The 20,687-nt window shown below is 42.5% G+C and overlaps 1 protein-coding gene across 1 annotated transcript in view; it reads left to right on the top strand.

The window, feature by feature from the left end:
- The window catches only part of STS (steroid sulfatase), a 303,712-nt gene that overhangs the window by 238,001 nt on the left and 45,024 nt on the right, over positions 1 to 20,687 (top strand). Inside the window, exon 11 of the transcript XR_007515874.1 lies at positions 19,422 to 19,474. The gene's annotated coding sequence lies outside the window, so the exon portion shown is untranslated. The remainder of the gene's footprint in view (positions 1 to 19,421; positions 19,475 to 20,687) is intronic.

Below are 20,687 nucleotides of genomic sequence, written 5' to 3'. Positions count from 1 at the left end.
GCAGCTGGAATCTACCAGTGGCTCCTTGGGGACCCTATGGGGCAGTCCTACTCTGTCCTATAGGGCTGCTGTGAGTCGGAATCGACTCACAGCAATGGGCTTGGTTTTTGCTTTTGTTTTGTTTAGTTTTTTCTTAATATTCCTTTCCAAGGAGCAACGGTTAAGTGCTCAGCTACTAACCCCAAAATTGGTGGTTCAAACCCACCAAGTGACTCCACAGGAGAAAGACCTGGTGGTCTGCTCCTGTAAAGATTACAGCCTGGAAACCCTATGGGGGCAATTCTACTCCGCCACATGGGGTTGCCGTGAGTTAGAATAGATGTGACGGCGCCCAACAACAAAAACAGAACACGGCCTGCAACATAGCAGATGTTCAACGAGTATTTGTGAGTGAATGGGTGGATGGATGGATGGATGGTTGTGTGGGTGGACGGATGGATGGACGGATGGACAGACGGATGGATGGGTATATAGATAGATAGAGAGAAATGGATGAGATAAATGGATGGGATGAGTGGATGGGTGGATGGATGGGTAGACAGCTCTCTATGCTTGTTGTTATGGGGGATGAAAAGCTAACTCAGGTGTTGTCCTTCCATCTGTTGGTAGAAATCTGCCTTTTACCTAAATGACAGTGATGGGAGGTAGACATGGCGTATTAAAAGGGTGTTCTTGGAGAAAAATATAGCTTGCAGATGGGTAGTCAGAAAGGTCTAGGTTGGAAAGAGAACATTGAACTCAACTAGCATGGGGTCAAGAAGCCAAGGATCATACAAGTGGAAGAGAATGCATTTCTGCACAAGGAACCAAAACCAAACCAAACCGGTTGCCGTCAAGTCAGTTTGACTCATAGTGACCATATAGGACAGAGTAGAACTGCCCCATAGGGTTTCCAAGGTTGCAGTCTTTAAGAAAGCAGACTGCCACGTCCTTCTCCCATGAAGCGGTCAGTGGATTTGAACCACCGACCTTTCAGTTAGCAGCCAAGAGTTTAACTACTGTGCTACCAGGGCTCCTTATGAAGAGGAAAATGGTGGGCAATTCACTGTAGTATCCAAATACAGAGAGTGTGCTCTCAGAATCCATTCAAGGAATTCTTTGGATAGTCCCTTACCTTGAGAATGGTAGGCAAAATAATGGTCTCCTAAAATGTTCACCTCTTAACAACTTCCCCCCACCTGCAACAAAAATACCAAAGCAGCTGCCCGTGAGTTGATTCTGACTCCTGGCCACCCCATGTGTGCAGAGCAGAATTGCACTCCATAGGATTTTCAATGGCTGTGACTTTTTGGAAGCAGATTGCTAGGCCTTTCTTCCAAGGTGCCTCTGGGTTAGATTGAACTACCAACCTTGCCGTTAGCAGCTGAGTGCTTCACCACTTACACCATCAGGGGACTCCTTTTAATCCCTGGAACCTGTGGATACGGTGCCTTACATGACAAAAGGGACTTCGCAGTTGCGAGGGGTGTAAGAATGGAAGCAGAGGTGATGCTGTTATGAGCCAAGGAATGCAGGCAGCCCTGTTGTTGTTGTTAGTTGCTGTTGAGTAAGCTGTATGTCACTCATGGTGACCTTATGTGCAACACAATGATCCTGTGCCATCTTCATGATTGTTGGTGTGTTTGAGTCCGTTGTTGCAGCTACTGGGTCACTTCATCTCATGGAGGGTTTCCTTCATTTCCACCGACCCTCTGTTTTACCAAACATGACGTCCTTTTCTACCTATTGATCTTTCCTGATGATGTGTCCAAAGTGAGCAAGACAGGTCTCACCCTCCTCTTGCCATTCTGGCTGCAATTCTTCCAGTCTCCGGAAGCTGGAAAAGGCAAGGAAAGGATTCTCCCCCCAGAGCCTGCAGAAGGAGCCAGGCCTGCCCACACCTTCATTTTAGCCTCCTGGGAACCGCTTCAGACTTCTGAGCTCCAGAACTGTCTGATAACACATGTGCATTGCTTTGATTAAGCTGCTTCCATTTGTGGCTGTTTGTTATAGCAGCAAGAGGAGCCTTATACAATGAGCTGAATTCTTAGGCATGCTTAGCCTCATCTCCTGTCCTTCTTCCTTTCCCATGTCCTTGCTCAGCACAATAAAACACCTCCGGTCGTTCTAGAACATTCAAAGCCATGCCCTGATTCATAGAACATTCCCGAAGATCCACAGCAGAGCAGTGGTTAAGATATTGCAAGACAACCTGACCCCGTCATTGCATCCACACTTGATCTTTGCCTGCTGTTGCTATGGCACCCAGATAAAAAACGAACCAAATGTGTTTTTCCTCACGGCGAAACCATCAGCTCACACATTCCAAGAAAGACGAGGCGCTTGTCATCTTCATTCCTGGAATAGATACTCATGTGACTTTTTACCAGAAGCATAGATGTCAGAAAACCGTCTGCACCTCCAAAATATTTGGAAGGAAACGCAGTCTGAAACGATCAACTTCTTTGCATCGATTCTGCTAGCCTTTGGCTTACTAACCTTTACCTTCCTCTCTTCCCAGAGAAACTAATGAATTATTTTCACGGAAACATAAAAGACGTTGGCAAATCGGACAGCATGTATTTTCTTATCTTTCTTCAGTGTCCGTGATGAAAAATGGCTCCGTTAAATCATCATCCATAATCATGGCATTTTCTGAGTGGGATGAAACCCCGCCATCAAAAGTATAACCTTCAAGGATTTGCCAGGCTTTGCGGATTACAGGCGGCACTGTCTTTGTGATACAGACAGACGTCCTTTGGTCGACTGTAGACAACATCACAGATCTTTAGATTCCTGTGAAACTAGGGAAATCCAGCTGTGTTCTATATTTAGGGCAAAGTTGTCAGACTTTCTTCCCCTTTTGCTTAAACAAAGGTGTGTTTGAGCCTGCCCTTGATTTGAACCTGGGACTTCTGAAAGAATAGAAAGTGTAGACACACAATAGCGATAGTTCAGCCTCCTTGATCGTGGGGCTTAAATCAAACCCCAAAGTCCAGACAGGCTTCTTGTTCACTCCTTTTAAAACCCAACAGACACAAGTGACTTTTGATCTAATACAGCTCCTCTTTTCTGAGCCTCCAAAGAATTTTTGTCCATGTTCATGTGAGTATGAATAAATACTAAAATGTGTGTTATTATCACTTTACTTGCCCACGAGGATACCCATGGTGGGAAAGAAGCATCTATTTAGAAGCATATTGGCAGGTATCCACAGGATGAGGCTGTCTACTGGTTTTTATTTGTTCAAATGTTCTATCTGTAAGATTTGGTGTTGCTGTGATGCAAACTGGTACTTCTATTCTCTTCATCTTCTGAGAAATCGTCTTGGCTGAGCCTGACTAGACAGGTGTATACTTACCCATCCTTTTGAAGGAATCACACGGACGATTGTGCAAAGTCTTGTATTTATTTTATGTACTAGCCATTGGATTAGCGGCTTTTATGTTCATTATCTTCTTTGGCTCATGGAAACCCCACCCATTGCAGCGTGGAACTGTGCTCCATAGGGTTTTCATGGTCATGATGTTTTGGAAGTAGATTGCTAGGTCTTTCTTCTGATGCCCTCTACGTTGGCTTAAACTGCCAACCTTTCAGTTAGTAGCCATGCACTCTACCATTTGCACTACCCAGGGGCCGCCATGAGTCATAATTGCCTCGAAGGCAACTGGGCTACTGGGTTATTTCCTTTAAAGCTCACAGTGATACAGAGAAGTCATTAATTGCATCTCATTCTACAGATGAGAAAGCTGCTGATCACAAATATGATTTGAGTGCCTCAAAGTCATACAGCCAATAAGGGACAGAACCGTATTTTAAGCCCAGGTATGTCTGACCTCAATATTCATGACTTCTGTATGAGCCAGTGTTATCAGTCAGGGGTCTTTAGACCTCTTGAAGTCTACTCTTTAAGCCCTGATATCTCCAAGCCTCAGTCTGAAAAGCATCCTGTGATAAATTCTTCCCTCTTATTTAACACTACATCAAGAGGGATCCTGGTGGTACAATGGTTAAGGGCTTGGCTGCTAACCAAAGGTTTGGCGGTTCGAGCCCACCAGCAGCTCCATGGGAGAAAGATGTGGCAGTCTGCTTCTGTAAAGATTTACAGCCTTGGAAACCCTGTGGGGCAGTTCTGCTCTGTCCTGCAGTGTCACTGTGAGTCGGAATCAACTGGAAGGCAATGGGTTTCAGTGATTCTCAATCAGGGAAGAATTTGTCCTTCAGGGGACATTTGGCAACATCTGGAGACATTTTTGCTTCTCACAACTGGGGTGGGGAGTGTGCCTTAGTCATCTAGTGCTGCTATAACAGAAATACTACAAGTGAATGGCTTTAACAAAGAGAAATTTATTCTCTCACAGTCTAGTAGGTTACAGGTCCAAATTCAGGTCGTTGGCTCCAGGGGAAGGCTTTCTCTCTCTGCTGGCTCTAGAGGAAGGACCTTGTCCTCAATCTTCCCCTGGTCGAGGAGTTTTTCAGTCCCAGGGACCTCGGGCCCAAAGGACGCACTCTGCTCCTGGCACTGCTTTCTTGTTGGTGTGAGGTCCCCGTGTCTCTCTGCTTGCTTCTATCTTTTATCTCTCAAGAGATTGCCTCAAGATACAATCCAGTCCTGTAGGTTGAGTCCTGCCTCACTAACACAACTGCCACGCATCCTCCCTCATTAACATCATAAAGGCAGGATTTACAACGTATAGGAAAATCACACAATACCAGGAATCACGGCCCAGCCCAACTGATACACACGTTTTTGGCGGGGGGGGGGGGGGGGGGGGGGGAGGGGGACATAATTCAATGTATGACAGAGTGCTAAGGACGTGTAGTGGGTAGAGGCCAGGGATGGTGGTAAATGTCAGACAATGCACAAGACAACCCCCACCACACAGAATGATCCAGAAGGTCAGTAGTTCCGATGCCAATAGACGTTGAGAGATCCTGTACTACACCCTGACTTATTAATCAGCTCTGGTTCTCAAACTCTGCTTTTACGCAAACGCCCTTTGCTATTCTACAGTTTTTCTCCAGACGTAAATAGTAAATATTCGACACCGACTGCCTCAGCATTTAATCCCGTTCATTTTTATGACTTGTGCCTCCTACTTTTCAACTCTTTGTTGATAGTTTTGCCTGTGGGTGAGTGTTTTGCTGCTACAAATTTGTTTATTGTTTGTTATTTCTCCGCATGTCGCTATTTATTCCGCAGCTCTGGGATACTTCTCAGGCGTGCGATATAAAATAAATAACAATAACGACGATGTTTACAGTACTTATCCCTGGCACTTTCAACAACATCACGAAAGAAGACAGCAGAGAGGTGAATGACTAAGGGGTTAGCTTGTATCTTTGCATTTTGCTTGTAAGGAAGCACAGCGCACCTTTCCATTCTAGTGGATTATTTTTTCAACCTGAGTTATGCGTCTAGTGCTTGAATGCAGCTCACCCCTGAATACATTCAATTTGTCTTCATTTTACAGTTTGCTCTGTTAATTAGAAAAGGTTATAAGATTAATAACTAGTCATCGCTAATGCGTGCTGTGGACTGCGGGTTTGGTTTGCTTAGGGGTCTTCTACCTCTATAGGGACATGGATGATCACTTCACACGAATTGAGGCGAGTCTTGGATGAAGCTCGCTGCTGAGAACGTGCGCAAAACTACAATGGTCTTTTAATGATTTTCAAAACCTTTCAAATATCCAAAATGCAATTATATTCTATGTGCATAATAAATTAAGTGCCTTGGCAGGGGCAAGATACTATTAACTGAGATGATGGAAATCATGGGAGCACCTTCTAGTACAGCAATCATAATAATTAATGTGTAACAACAAAGTCTGATACTTGCACAGGGTTTTACCATTTTGGAAGGGTTTTTGCCTGGATGTGTTTTGGTTTTCACAGGAAGTCAGGCGTTTTCTTTGCTTTTGCTTTTTAAAGTTTCACCATTGTCATTGTTGTTAGCTGCCATGGAGTTGATTTCGGACTCAGAGTGACCCCATGTGACAGAGTAGAACTGCCCTGTAGGGTTTCTGAGGCTGTCATCTTTAAGGGAGCAGATCTCTGGGTCTTTTTCCTGTGGAGGCGCTAAGTGGGTTCAAACCATCCACCTTTTTGTTAAAAGCTGAGCGCTTAACTGTCGCACCAAAACAATTTAAAAAATGATACATCACGTGATGAGTGGGGAAAAAAAAAAAAGGAGATAAACCCAATTCTGCTGACACTGAGTATCCATCTCTCTAAGCCACGCCAGTTTCTGGGAAAAAGTATTAACAAAATTATATAGTTTGGACATAGCCTATTACAAATTCAATAGGTGACAAAACATATTTGTGATGTGAGAAGCTTGTGGAAATGACTGGCTACACACTTGCCCATTCAGCCCAGGTTCTGCACCGTCTGCAGACTCTTGGGAGGGACTGAGATGCAGAAAGAATCGCCGATAATTCATTTCTAGTAGCTTTACTGTTATAGGAGGAGCCCTGGTGGCGTAGTGGTTAAGTGCTATAGCTGCCAACCAAAAGGTCGGCAGTTCAAATCCACCAGCTGCTTCTTGGAAACCCCATGGGGCAGTTCTGCTCTGTTGTATAGGGGAGCTATGAGTCGGGATCAACTCGACAGCAGTGGGTTCTTGTTACTGTTATGCATTGAATTGTGTCCCCAAAAATGTGTGTTATAAATCCTAACCCCTATACTTGTGGTTATAATCCCATTTGGGAATAGGTTTTCTTTGTTATGTTAAGGAGACAGTATTAGCATAGGGTGTGCCTTAAATCAGTTTCTTTTGAGACATAAAAGAGACTAAACAAGGAAATGATCAAGTAGTGATGGGGGAAGAGAGATGCCAAGCCATGTGAAGATCTCCCAGGAGCAGAAGCTCAAAAGAGATGAGGACCTTCCTCCAGAGCCAACAGAGAGAGAGCCTCCCCCTAGAGCCGGAACCCTGAATTCAGACTTCTAGCCTCCTAAACTGTGAGAAAATAAATTGCTGTTTGTTAAAGCCACCAACTAGTAGTGTTTCTGTTACAGCAGCAGTAGACAACTAAGACATTTACTGTAGCTGATAAGCACGTCGGGGCAAGCAAACAATGGAAGACACTTCTCCAAGAAATTACAGAGGGTCTTCATCCATAACTGTCTTCTAAAGGACTTTGTTTTCTAACTTTTTGTTTTAACATAACATCAAATGTAAGGAAATAATTGAAAGAATAGTAAAGAAACAAACAAACAAAAAACCCCGTAAACAATTTAATCAATTTACTAGTTGTTATCATTTTGACCAAGTTTCTTTACTCTCACTCTATATCTCTCTCTTTCTCTGCGTATGTGTGTACATGCGTGATGTACGGTTGGCTTAAGAGAACGAAAAGAAAAATCAATGTTAGTTTCCCATCGTATGCATATGATGGAAAGGGATTTGTCTGGTATGAGGGGAAGGCCACCTGGAATTATTGCAATGCGTTACTACTTAGCTGTCGGTGCTGTTTCAGCTGGGGGAAATAGGTTTTGGTTGAAGAAGATGGTAGGATAATCTAGGAACCTCTTGTGAAAACAAGCGATGTAGAATGTAGTTATATCTAACATGTTTGTGATCAAGGCAGGGATTTTTGGATACAGTCCTACATTTAGGGTTAGAAGTTGGAATGCAAATCCCAGGATGATCACATTCTAGTCGTGTGACTCAGAAAAATTCTCATAACTTTCTTCATCATTGACAAAGTTATTGTTGGTGATTCCAACTCATAGCAATCCTATAGGACAGAGGAGAAGTGCCGCATAGGGTTTTCTAAGCTGTAATCTTCAAGGGAGCAGATCGCCAAGTCTTTTCTTTCTCTCATGGAGCCTCTGGGTGGGTTCAAACCACCAACCTTTTGTTCAGCAGCTGAGTTCTTAACAGTTGTGCCACCAGGGCTCTTTGTTTACAAATTAATGATATTGATAATGCTCACCGCGAAGTGTTGGTAGAGTATCACGTTAAAAAAACAAAACTAGGAGGTGGAGCCAACATGGCACCCTAGACAGAAGCACCACGCCGTCCCTCCACAGCAAAGACCCAAAAAACAAAGTAAAACAGAGACAAACGTCATTCCTGGAACCCTAAATGCCAAATGAAGAGGTAAAGGACTCAACCAAGCACCAAATGGAATAAGAAACTGACAGAGAACAAAGAGCGAGGAGAGATTCTAGGTAATGAACTCTCATAATCAAAACTAAGAGATTCACAACAGGGAACCAAAGAGCTTAATCTGTAAACGACAACGATGTCAGAACAATAAAAGAGGGAATAAGCCATGTAGGTATAGAACTTTCAAATGGAAGGAAAGGCAAGGTGATAAAAAAACTTATTTTTTACCAAGTAATAAAAGACTGGTTCAAACTTAGGAAGATAGGGGTAAGTTTCAAGGTAACCACAAAGAAAGTTAACAAAACTACTCATCAAAATAAAGAAGAAAAACATAAAGTCTCAGTATGAGACCACTACTACAAAAACTTATGAAAAGGTTTATACACAGAAAAAAACAATCTTTGATAGTTACGAGGGAGGGGAGGGGTGGTGATGGAAAAACACTAAATAGACAATAGATAAGTGGTAACTTTGGAGAAGGGTAAGACAGTAGACAATACTCAAGAAGCCAGCACAGCTTGTACAAGGCAAGGTCATGGACGCTCCATAGACACATCTGAACTCCCTGAGGGACTGAATTACTGGGCTGAGAGCTGTGAGGACCATGATCTCAAGGAACATCTAGCTCAATTGATATAACATAGTTTATAAAGAAAATGTTCTACATTCTACTTCGGTGAGTAGCGTCTGGGATCTCAAAAGCCTGTGAGTGGCCATCTAAGATACTCCACTGGTCTCACCCCATTGCGAGCAATGGAGAATGAAGAAAACTAAAGATACGAGGGAAAGATTAGTTCAGAGGACTAGCGGACCATAACTACCACAGCCTCCACCAGACTGAGTCCAGCGCAACTAGATGGTGCCCGGCTACCTAACAACAATAATACTGGTCTGACAGAGACTAGAGAAAAGACAAGAGTAGGGCCCCCAGATACCCTCTTAGCTCAGTAATGAGGTCACTCCTGAGATCCACCCTTTAGCCAAAGATTGAACAGGCCCATAAAACAAAACGAGTCTAAAGGAGCACACCAACCCAGGGGCAAGGACTAGAAGGCAGGAGGGAACAGGAAAGCTGGTATAATAGGGAATCCAAGGCCGAGAAGGGGAAACGTTGACATGTTGTGGGGTCGTTAACCAATGTCACAAAACAACATGTGTGCAGATTGTTTAATGAGAAGCTAGTTTGTTCTGTAAACCTTGATCTAAAGTACAATAATAATAAAAAATAAAGGTCACAGCCTTGAAGACCTTATGGAGCAGTTCCACTTTGCACACATGGGGTCACCATGAGATGGAATCGGTCCAATGGCAACTAAGAAAAACATAATTTATGTAACATTCAGAGTTTCTACTATACTGATACATAGAATGGCCGAAGCTGGAAGAATCAGCTACTTACACGTTTTACCACAGTAACTGACATAGAGGCAGTACATAGAGAAATAATAACAAGTATAGGCAGATGTTAGAGTCTCAAAGTAGGTCTCAAAGTGGGCCAAGGAGGACACAACAATTCCCTTCTGAAGTGTGATCTGAAGTGGGAGGAATGTGACAAAAAGACCTGCATAACGAGGCACCAAGGGTTATTGAGGATTATAAATTAACTTACTGCTTTCGAATGCCTGTATCTTAACATACTCCAATAAAATGGTGAGAAATAAAAAAAAAAACTAAATCCCCAGGCAAAAAAAAACACCCTCTTTGAGAAAAAAAGCAACACAAATATAAATTCAAAAATAAACAGAAAACAATATAAAGTAATAGTCAAGTATGTTTCAGTTTTATAATACGTGTTCTTATCTGGAAGGTAAGCGGCACACGTTGCTTGAGTTATTAGATCTTGACCCCAGTGACTTGGCATGCTACAAGATTGTGCGTTATCACTGTGGCATGATATATGGTGGCTCACACAACTACTGCTTTTGTGATTTGAAGACAATTTCGTTGTTTCCTAAAAGGGAAAGAGAAAAATAATATTTTCTATATTTAAAGCATATCTGTAGGTTTTGGAATAGATGGAATTTTATCAAAATTATCTTGTGTTTCCAATCTTAGCATTAGCCATAATGATCCAGAAAAATATTGTAAGTTCTTCAGGATTTGAGTGTTGTGAGTGGTGTGATCTCCATTAGATATATAAATCCTTTCAGAGGTCATGATATTCTATCTTCATTGGCAGGAGTCTAAAGATTTTTTTGCAGAAAAAAAAAAAAAAAAGACCTGATAGGTTGCTATAAATAGACTGAATTTAGCAGCCTAGATTTTTACAGTTGAAAATAACCACATGCTGCACACACACACACACACACAAAAAACACAAAAAACTTGTTGTTAGGTGCCGTCAAGTCAGTTCTGACTAACAGCAACAAAACACTGCCCAGTCCTGCCCCATTCTCACAATCGTTGTTATACTTGAGCCCATTGCTGCAGCCACTGTGTCAATCCATCTTGTTGAAGGTCTTCCTCTTTTTCGATGACCCCTCTACTTTACCAAGCATGATGTTCTTCTCCAGGGACTGGTCACTCCTGATAACGAGTCCAAATTATGTGAGACGAAGTCTTCCCATCCATGCTTCTAAGGAGCACTCTGGCTGGACTTCTTCTAAGACAGATTTGTTCTTCTGGCAGTCCATGGTGTATTCAATATTCTTTGCCAGCATTGTAATTCAAAGGCGTCAATAGTTCTTCTGTCTTCCTTATTTTATATATACATAAAAAACTCGGTAGTAGCAAAGTTTCTTATTTCACAATGTGTGGTCAGGTCCCGGCATGGCTTAGCTGGGTCCGCCAGATCAGCTCGCAGAGCTTCCATTAAGGTGTTGGCTGGGACTGTGGTCATCTGAAGGTGGGACTGGGGAAGGTCTGCTCTAGTGCACTCACTGGTTGTTGGTAGGATTCAGTTCCTTGCCAGCCATTGGACTGAGGGTCTCGGTTCTTCACTAGTTGTTGGCCGAAGGCAACCTCCAATTCCTTGTCATGTGGGTCTCTCCGTGTGGCATCTTGTGTCATCAAAGCCAGCAAGACCTAGAGTCTGTTAGCAAGATGGGAATCCCAGTCTTTTGTGACTTAATCATGGAAGTGACCTCCATTACTTTTGCCATATCCTGTTTGTTAGGTTCCTCGGTGGAACAGGTGGTTTGCGATTAGCTGCCAACCTGAAAGTTGGCAGTTTGAACCCACCTACTGGCATTGTGGAAGAAAGGTCTGACACCCTGCTTCTGTAAAGGTTACAGCCAAGAAGACCCTTTGGGATGGTTCTACTCTGTCACGCATGGGGTCGCCATCTGAATTGATGTGAAGGCAACGGGTTTTGGTTTGGTGATTTGTTAGATGCGTGTCACTAGGTCCAGCCCAGGTTCATGGGGAGGGGATTACACCAGGGCAGGAACATCTGGAGGTGGGGGACACTATGGGCCATCTTAAAATCTGCCTTCTGTTGATGTCTACTCTCACTTATTATACTCCAAAGGGAGGAAAATTCAGCACAGCCAGTTAAGTGAATTGGCCAAATAGTCACAGAAATCGAACAAGAATCCATCAGCTAGAACCCTTCACCTTTGCAATGTGTCCAAGAGCCGTCTACTGCCCCCTGCCTGTTGGCCATGTGGGTCCAATCAATATAAACCAAAAAATCAAACCGGTTGCCATTGAGTTGGTTCCAACTCATGGCCACCCTGTGTGTCAGAGTAGAACTGTGCTCCAGACGGTTTCCAATGGCTGAGTTTTTGGAAGTAGATCACCAGGCTGCTGGGTGGACTCGAATCTCCAGCCCTTTGGTTAGTAGCCTAGCCATTTGTGCCACCCAGGGACTCCCCAACCAATATGGCAGGATGCTCAATGCCAAGTGGTGATTCCACCCTGGACGTGCTTCCTTCTGGCTTCCACCTTCATGCTCACCACATGCAGCAGCAAGCAAGCAGGTGGCCCACTATCTCCTTCCATTGCTCCTTCCTGTTTGCTGTTGGTGAGCAGACCCTGCTTGCCCCCATGACCTTCAAAACGCCACGGCTGCCAAGAGATGAGAGTTGCTTTTCAAAATTTCTTCTGCATCAATTTTACAAACCACAGACTGTCACTGCCTGGAGCGATAACCTTGAAATCTCATCCTGGGTTACGCAAACTGAGGCTGCATGGTTTCCGGGCAGCCTGAAATTACAACGCTCTCATTTCGTCCCAGACTGGAAGACTCTTTTATGATTGCTTTAAAGTCAAACAGTTACAGGGCTCTGTTTTCTGAGGATGTGCCCTGCTTGGGTTTCTTTTACAGTAATATAATCCCCTGCTCGAAAGATGATTGCGCTCGGGAGAATGACAAGTCCCCAGGTTCAAGGTAGACAAGCCATTGAGGTGGCTGTGGCCGCAGTCCTGACCTAGTGTTGAGACAAAATTTCCTCCTATTTTTATAGGTGGTGGTGTTGTTTTAAGGTGCCGTCAAGTCGGTTCTAACTCATAGCAACCCTGTGTACAACAGAACAAAACACTGCCTGGTCCTGCACCCTCCTCACAATCGTTATGCTTGAGCCCATTGTTGCAGCCACTGTGTCGATCCATCTTGTTGAGGGTCTTCCTCTTTTTCGCTGACCCTCTACTTTACCAAGCGTGATGTCCTTTTCCAGGGACTGGTCCCTCCTGATAACATGTTCAAAGTATTTTATACGTAAGAATTTTATAACAAAGAGGGTGCAGTTCCATTTTGTGGAAAATTAGCCCGTTAAGCTCCATTTTAGCTTGTGATTGGTGGGGAACGCTGAGTGGAAAGAATTCATTGAGGGATCTTACACAGTTTCACTGTCAACCACATTTCTCTTGAAACAAGCTGTAAAAAAAAAAAAAAAAAATTCCGATACTATTATTTTAAATCACTTAACACTATTTGCTGCTACTCTTCCAACATGACTCCTGACTTTACCCCACCCTTCAACACATTCTCGTAATTACTGTGTCTATTACTGATGCATAGGGAGCCCTGATGGAGAACTGGTTAGGAGCTTGGGCAGCTAACCAAAAGGTCAGCAGTTTGAATGCACTAGCAGCTCCTTGGAAACCCTACAGGACAGTTCTATTCTGTCCTATAGGGTCGCTTTGAGTTGGAATGGACTGGACAGCAATGGGTTTGCTTTTCAGTTTTTATCACTGGTGCATAGAGAGCCCTGGTGGTACAGTGGTTAAGCGCTGCTACCAGAAGGGTTGGCTGTTCAAACCCACCAACCGCTCCATGGGGAAAGATGTAGTAGCAGGGGCGGATGACCCAGTAAGCAAGGTGAGCAGAGGCTGACTTGTGCTTACTTACTCATCTCTAGTGAACAGTTTCACAAGGGTTTCACCATAGCTGTGGTAAATAAATGGAAACACTGGTGGCATAGTGGTTAAGAGCTACAGCTGCTAACCAGAAGGATGGCAGTTCGAATCCACCAGGTGCTCTTTGGAAACTCTATGGGGCAGTTCTACCCTGTCCTATAGGGTTACTATGAGTCAGAATTGACTCGATGGCATTGGGTTTAGTTTTTTGGTTTGGTGGCAAATAAGGAGCCCTGGTGGAGCAGTGTTTAAGAGTTTGGCTGCTAATCAAAGGTCAGCAGTTGGAATCCACCAGGCGCTCCTTGGAAACCCTACAGAGCAGTTCTGCTCTGTCCTATAGGGTTACTATGAGTCAGAATGGACTCTACGGCAACAGGTTTGGTTTGGGTTTTGGTGGCAAATAAAATACAACGTGAGAATAGTAGGAAACAGGAGTTTGTTGACGTGGGGATGAATTGCAGTTAGATAAAGGGAAGAAAATTCTTCCTGGAAAAGCCAACAAGGTCATGTTGTGGACTGTCATGAGCAGTTTTAAGAAGTAATGTTACGTCTACATCATCGGCAAAAACAGTGTCCGACTCATTAAAGAATAGGAAGGGGACGGGTCATCCCAGACCCTATGTGCTGTGTCACGGAGACTGAATTTTATCCTGGAAACAGACAACTTTAAGAACGTGTTTTTAAACCAGCCAGTTACTGTCAAATCTAGCCGATTCCGACTCATGGCCACCCCATGTGTGCAGAGTAGAACTGCCCCATAGGGTTTTCAAGGCTGTAGCCTTTTGGAAGCAGATTGCCAGGCCTGTCTTCCCAGCACCTCTGAGTGGGTTTGAATGCCAACCTTTCAGCTAGTAGTCAAGTGCTTCACTGTGCCACCCAGGGTCTCCGTAAAGAATACAATACTTAAGGGGCAATTGGAAGATGGAGCACCCGTTAAGAAGATGAAGAATGAGCGGGCAGGGAGATTTGGAGCTAGCCTGTTTGTGATGACACCAAGACTGACAGACTGACAGACGGCAAGTCTCCAGAAGGAAGAAGGGAAATGTGGCCAGCTGGTTTATCTGAAATAGTCCTCCCCCAGAAAACAGCTAAAATGTTCAGAAAGAAGGGGTCCTTGACGGAGGATCCTCAATGGGACCAAAGAGTTGACAAAATATTAAGGGATTATCTAGTCAAATCTAAGTGAAATGGGGAACACAAAGAGGCCAGCAGAACAACTATGGCCATGTTTTCTGAAGACATTTGCAGAACCGAAAAAACCTGGCTTTGGTGATACAGTCTGAAGGGGGACCAGAGCAGATGTCCAAGCTCAGGGCTCACTAGGGTCTAAGAGAAGTCCCTGCTTCATCAAGTTGGGGTCCCAGTGGCTCTACCCTTAGGGTAAGAGTGAAGCTGGAGTACATCTCCCCTTCCCTGCACCTCCAGAAGTCTACACATTGGGTATTGAGCGGTAGGGGTGAGAACTCCTGGGTTGTGCAAATGGTTAACACACTTGGCTGCTAACTGAAAGTCGGCAGTTCAAGTCCACTTAGAGGTGCCTTGGAAGAAAGCCTTGGTGATCTACTTCTGAAAATCAGCCAGTGAAAACCCTACAGATCACAATAGTCCTATCCACAGCTGATCGTGGGGATGGCATAGGACTGGGCAGTGTTTCATTCTGTTGTGCATGAGGTCATTTCCACACACTTTATCCCAATAACCCAGTGCACACCCAATCAGGTGCGTTATCAGAGAAAAACATTTAACTTAACAGGGTTATTTACTGGAAAAAGTAACACGGAAGTATACCTCTACAGATTTTTCTTTAAAAATTCTTTTCAAAGATAGCTTGTGAATAATGCAACAATTGACCAGAATTAATTTATATGTGACCTACTTTCAACCTCATTTTCCAAACATTGAATCTTTCCTAATCATACATTGTATTTCACATCATTTTTATTCAAAGGGTTCAATTAAGTCATTAATTTTGCATTGCAATGCAAATGAATATAACAAAACACTTAATCAATAAAGGAAGGTTTTTTGGAACCATACTTCTATGTTAAACTAGTGTTTGTCTTCGTGGGATAAAGCTGCTTGGTTATAATGCATTTTCATTTTTTTATATACTACTGGAGGTGTGTGCAGAAATTTAATTTGTAGGGTTTTTTTGTTTGCATTTCTTGAGTGAGATTGGCTTTTAAGTATTCTCTCTCATGCTGCCTTGTCAGATATTGGGATGAAGGTTATATTAACGTCATAAAATGATTTATTGAGCATTTTCTTTTCTCCATAAGAGCTTGAAGAAAACTGGAATTCATCGTTCCTTGAATATAGAATTCAAGGGTAAAGCCATGTAGTACTAGCATTTTTTTTTTCTGGAAATATTTGGACTAGAAATTTAATTTTCCTAATGAACACATATGATCTTGAGGGTTTTTTTTTTTAATTCATTCTCTAAAAACTTAGATGAAATTTGTTTTTAATAATATTTTGTTGTGCTTTCAGTGAAAGTTTACACAGCAAATTGGGTTCCCATTTGACAATTTCTACACAAGCTGTTCAGTGATGCTAGTTAAATTTTCCACAATGTGTCAGCATTCTTTTTAATTGCGTTCTGGTTGTTCTGTTTCCAGTAGTCTAGTTTTCCTGCCCCCTTATCTTCTCTTCTTTGCTCTGGAGTAACTGTTGACCTTTTGGTCTCATATAGATGGCTTTTTAATGGAGTACCATACTCATGGATAATATCCTTTATTTTGTGGGCCAGTCTGTTATTTTGCTAAAAGGCGACCTCAGGGGATACTTTTGGTTCAAGGTTTAAAGAGTATCTCAGGATGTTAGGGAGTCTTAGGTCTTAGGGAGTCCTCTAGTTTCAGCTGGTCCAGTAAGTGTGAACTTTTTAAGAATTAGTTCCGTGTTTTTCTCCTGCTCTGTTGGGGTCCATCTATTGTGGCCCTGATGGGAAAGGTTGGTAGTAGTAGCTGGGCACCATCTAATTCTTCCGGTCTCAGGGTAGATGAGGCCGTGATAGATGTACACTTTTAACTTACATCTTTCTAGAAATCTATTGCCATAATGTTGTTTCCTTATCTTTTTAATGCCTGGAAGATCTTATCTTCCATTCTTCATTCCTAATGTTTGTTACTCCTACCTTCTCTCTTTTCCTGCCTGTTGATCAGACTTGCTAATTTGTTAATTTTATTGGCCTTTTTGAAGAACCAAATTTTGGCTTTGTCAGTTTTCCCTATTATATATTTGCTTTTTTATTGTGTTAAATTCTGGTCTTATCTCTATATTTTCTTCCTTCCTTCTTCTACTTGATTACTCACTGTTTTTTTTTTTTTTCAATTTTTTAAGATGTTTCTAGGTTTATTAATTTTCAGTGTTTCTTCTTTGCCAAGACATGCATGATTTCCCTCAGTACTGTTCTAGGTGCATGCAAAAGATTCCATTTGTATTTTCCAGGTCATTTATTTTAAAACATTTTCTGATTTTCATTATGCTTCTTTATTTATGGATAATTTAGACTCATTAATTAAAAAAAAAAACTTGCCAAACATATGGTGATTTCAAAGTTAATTGCATAGTGGTCAGAGAGCTTTTGAAATATGTTAAGACTTTTTGTGTGTGTGTGTGCACTATATGGTCGATTTAAGTGAAGGTTTTATGTGTGCTTTCTGAGAATGTGTACCTTGCAGTTTTTAGTACAATGATCTGTACATGTTCATTAGTATCAACTGTGCCAATTATATGATTCAAATCGCCAGTCTCCTTACTAAAATTTTCATCAGTTTCCTCTATCAATTACTGAAATAGATACAGTAAAATCTGTCACAATAATTACAGATTTGTCTACAATTCCCTTAGTTCTGTCAATTATAGTTTGTGTTTTAAGACTTCATTACATTTTTCTCACCATGAAGATGAATTTTGTTTACGTAGTAATGATTCATTCCTAAAATATATTTTGTCTGATAATAGAGCTGAACCGCTTTTCTTTTATTGGGTGGTTATAAGCTTTATCTTCTTCTACCTATTTATTTCAGTCCTTTGTGTCTTTTAGCTCTATGTTTGTCTTCTATAACTGTATCTATATTAAATGCATCTGTATCATTTTACATTGATTATTTCCCGTATGTAATATTGAGAAGTCAGAGGCATTCTATCATTACTTTAAAGGTAATTTGCTTTCTCTGGCTTTTTAAAAAGTAATTTTATTAAGGTATGATTTATATTCATTTTTATGTATTTATACATCATATACAATTTTATTAAGGTATGATTTATATACAATAAACTGTCTGTTTAAACCTGTAATTTATTGGGCTGTGTCCATCCCTGAAAGCAACACCTTTGCGAACAAGATAGAGAACATTTCCAAACCGCCCCCTCCCAATTTCCTCATATTGTTTTTTGGTCCGTCAGTATGTTTTCCCTACCTCCAGAAATGCAGTGAGCGAGCTAATTTCAGTCACTCTGTACTTGTCTGAATTTTCTACACTTTTATATAAATGGAATCGTACAGTACAGACTCTTCTGTGCCTGTCTTCTTTTTTGCAGCGTGACGATTTTGAGATTCATCTATGTGGGTAAACAACAACAACAAACTGCCATCGAGTTGATTCTGACTCATGGCCCCCTCCATGTGTGTCAGAGTAGAATTGTGCTTAGCAGGGATTTTAATGACTGGTTTTTCAGAAGTAGATTGCCAGGCCTTTCTTTTGAGGTGCCTCTGGGTGGACTTGAACCTCTAACCTTTTATTTAGCAGCTGAGCACATTAACCATTTGCCCCACCCAGGGACTCCCATCCGTGTGTGTATCAGTAGTTCGTTTATTTTTATAGTTGAATAATACTCCATTGTCTTAGTCATCTGGTGCTGCTGTGACAGAAATACTACAAGTGGATGGCTTTAACAAAGAGAAACTTATTCTCTAACATTCTAGTAGGTTAGAAGTCTGAATACAGGGCACCAGCTCCAGGGGAAGTCTTTCCCTCTCAGCTCTGGAGGAAGGTCCTTGTCATCAATCTTCCGCTGGTCTAGGAGCTTCTCAGCTCAGGGACCCCAGGTCCAAAGGATGCGCTCTGCTCCTGGTTCTTCTTTCTTGGTGGCATGAAGTCCCCCTCCTCTCTGCTTGATTCTCTCTTTTATATCTCAAAAGAGATTGGCTTAAGGTACCACCTAATCTTGAGTCCTATTTCATTAACACAACTGCTGCTGATCCTGCCTCATTAACATCATTTAAAAAAAAAAAAAACCAAACCCAGTGCCATCGAGTCGATTCCGACTCATAGGGACCCTATAGGACTGAGTAGAACTGCCCCATAGAGTTTCCAAGGAGCGCCTGGTGGATTTGAACTACCGACCCTTTGGTTAGCAGCTGTAGCACTTAACCACTATGCCACCAGGGTTTCCATTAATATCATAAAATACAATGTACAGCACATAGGAAAATCACTTCAGATTACAAAATGGTGGGTGATCACGCAATACTGGGAATCACGGCCTAGCCAAGTTGACACATGTTTTTGGGTGACACGATTCAATCCGTAACGTTCATTAAGGAGCTCTGGTGGCACAGTGGTTAAGGTGCTTGACTGCTAACCGAGAGGTGGGTGGTTGGAAACCACCACCAATGGCCCTTTGGGAGAAAGATGTTACAGTCTGCTTCCATAGAGATTTACAGCCTTGGAAATCCTATGGGGTTGCTATGAGTTGTAACTGACTCAACGGCAGGGGGTTTGGTTAGTGTTCCATTGAATGAAAACGCCATAATGTGCTGACCCACAGTCACATGTTGATGAGGACATTTGGAGTGTTTCCAGATTTGGGCTCCTGTAAATAAAGCTGCTGTGATCATTTATGGATAAGCCTTTGTGTAGGCACATACTTTTATTTCTCTTGGATAAATTTCCAACAGTACAATGACTAGGTATATATCTAACCTTATAACAAACTGCAAAAATGTTCTCCAAAAAGGTATTTTGTGTTAACAACTGTATTTGCATTCTGATGGAAGGAGATTAATCTTTTTGATTTTCAGCACCACCAACTCATGTAACAAAGAGGGAAAGGAAGGCATCGAGTGACTGAAAGGTAAGTGTCATGGATTGAGTTGTGGCCCCAAAAAATATCTGTCGACTTGGCTAGGTCACAATTCCCTTGTATGATTGTCTACCATTTTATCTTCTGACGTGATTTCCCTATATGTCGTAAATGCTATCTCTGTGATGTAATAAGATAGATTAGTGTCAATTATACTGATGAGGTCTACAAGATTAGATAGTGACTTAAGCCAATCTCTGTGAGATATAAAAGAGAGAAGCGAGCAGAGAGACATGGGGACCTCATTCCACCAAGAAAGCAGTGCCGGGAGCAGAGTGTGTCATTTGGACCTGAGGTCCCTGCACTGCGATGCTCCCAGACCAAGGGAAGACTGCTGACGAGGGCCTTCCTCCAGGGCCAACAGAGAGAGAAAGCCTTCTCCTGGGGCCGGCACCCTGAATTCAGACTTCTAGCCCACTAGACTGTGAGAGGATAAACTTCTCTTTGTTAAGTCCATCCACTTGTGGTATTTCTGTTAGAGCAGCACTAGGTGACTAAGACAATAGGAATTCCATTTCTGCTGTAAAACCTTGTGAGGGGAGCACTCATAGGGATCTTGGCTTGTCCTTGGGGTCAGGAGCTGAGTAAGAAGGCTGAAGCCAGGTCAGCCGGCCCTGCACAGCACACCTTACTTAACTGACGATGCCTTTAAGCTCAACTAACTGCCCTACAGTGTTGCTATGAGTTGGAATCGACTTGATAGCAATGGGTTTGGTCCAGTTTGGTTAACTCTCAATGATACCTCATGTACGAAGCAGTCACATATTTGAAATGGCAGCCCAACAGGGGCCAAAACTTCATGGAAGAAGACTCATAACATCTCATCCATTTTTCGCCACTTCCAGTAAAGGAAGATTGTTCCGGTTCTAAAGAGTCCTAGTGGAGCAGTGGTTAGTGCTCAGCTGCTAACTGAAAGGTTGGCTCTTCAAACCCACCCAGTGGCTTCTTGGGAAAAAAGACCTGGTGACATGCTTCCGTAAAGATTCCAAACCCAAACCCAACCCAGTGTTTTCGAGTTGATTCTGATTCATAGTGACCCTATACGACAGGGAAACCCTGGTGGCGTAGTGGTTAAGAGCTACGGCTGCTAACCAAGAGGTCAGCAGTTCAAATCCTTCAGGCAGTCCTTGGAAACTCTATGGGGCAGTACTACTCTGTTCTATAGGGTCGCTATAGAACGGCAGTGGGTTTTTTGGCTATAGAA

Source organism: Elephas maximus, chromosome X (genome assembly GCF_024166365.1).
Source record: "Elephas maximus indicus isolate mEleMax1 chromosome X, mEleMax1 primary haplotype, whole genome shotgun sequence".
NCBI classification, from domain to species: Eukaryota; Metazoa; Chordata; class Mammalia; order Proboscidea; family Elephantidae; genus Elephas; species Elephas maximus.
Note: the sequence above shows the minus strand (reverse complement) of the source record. Positions and strands in the feature narration are given on the sequence as shown.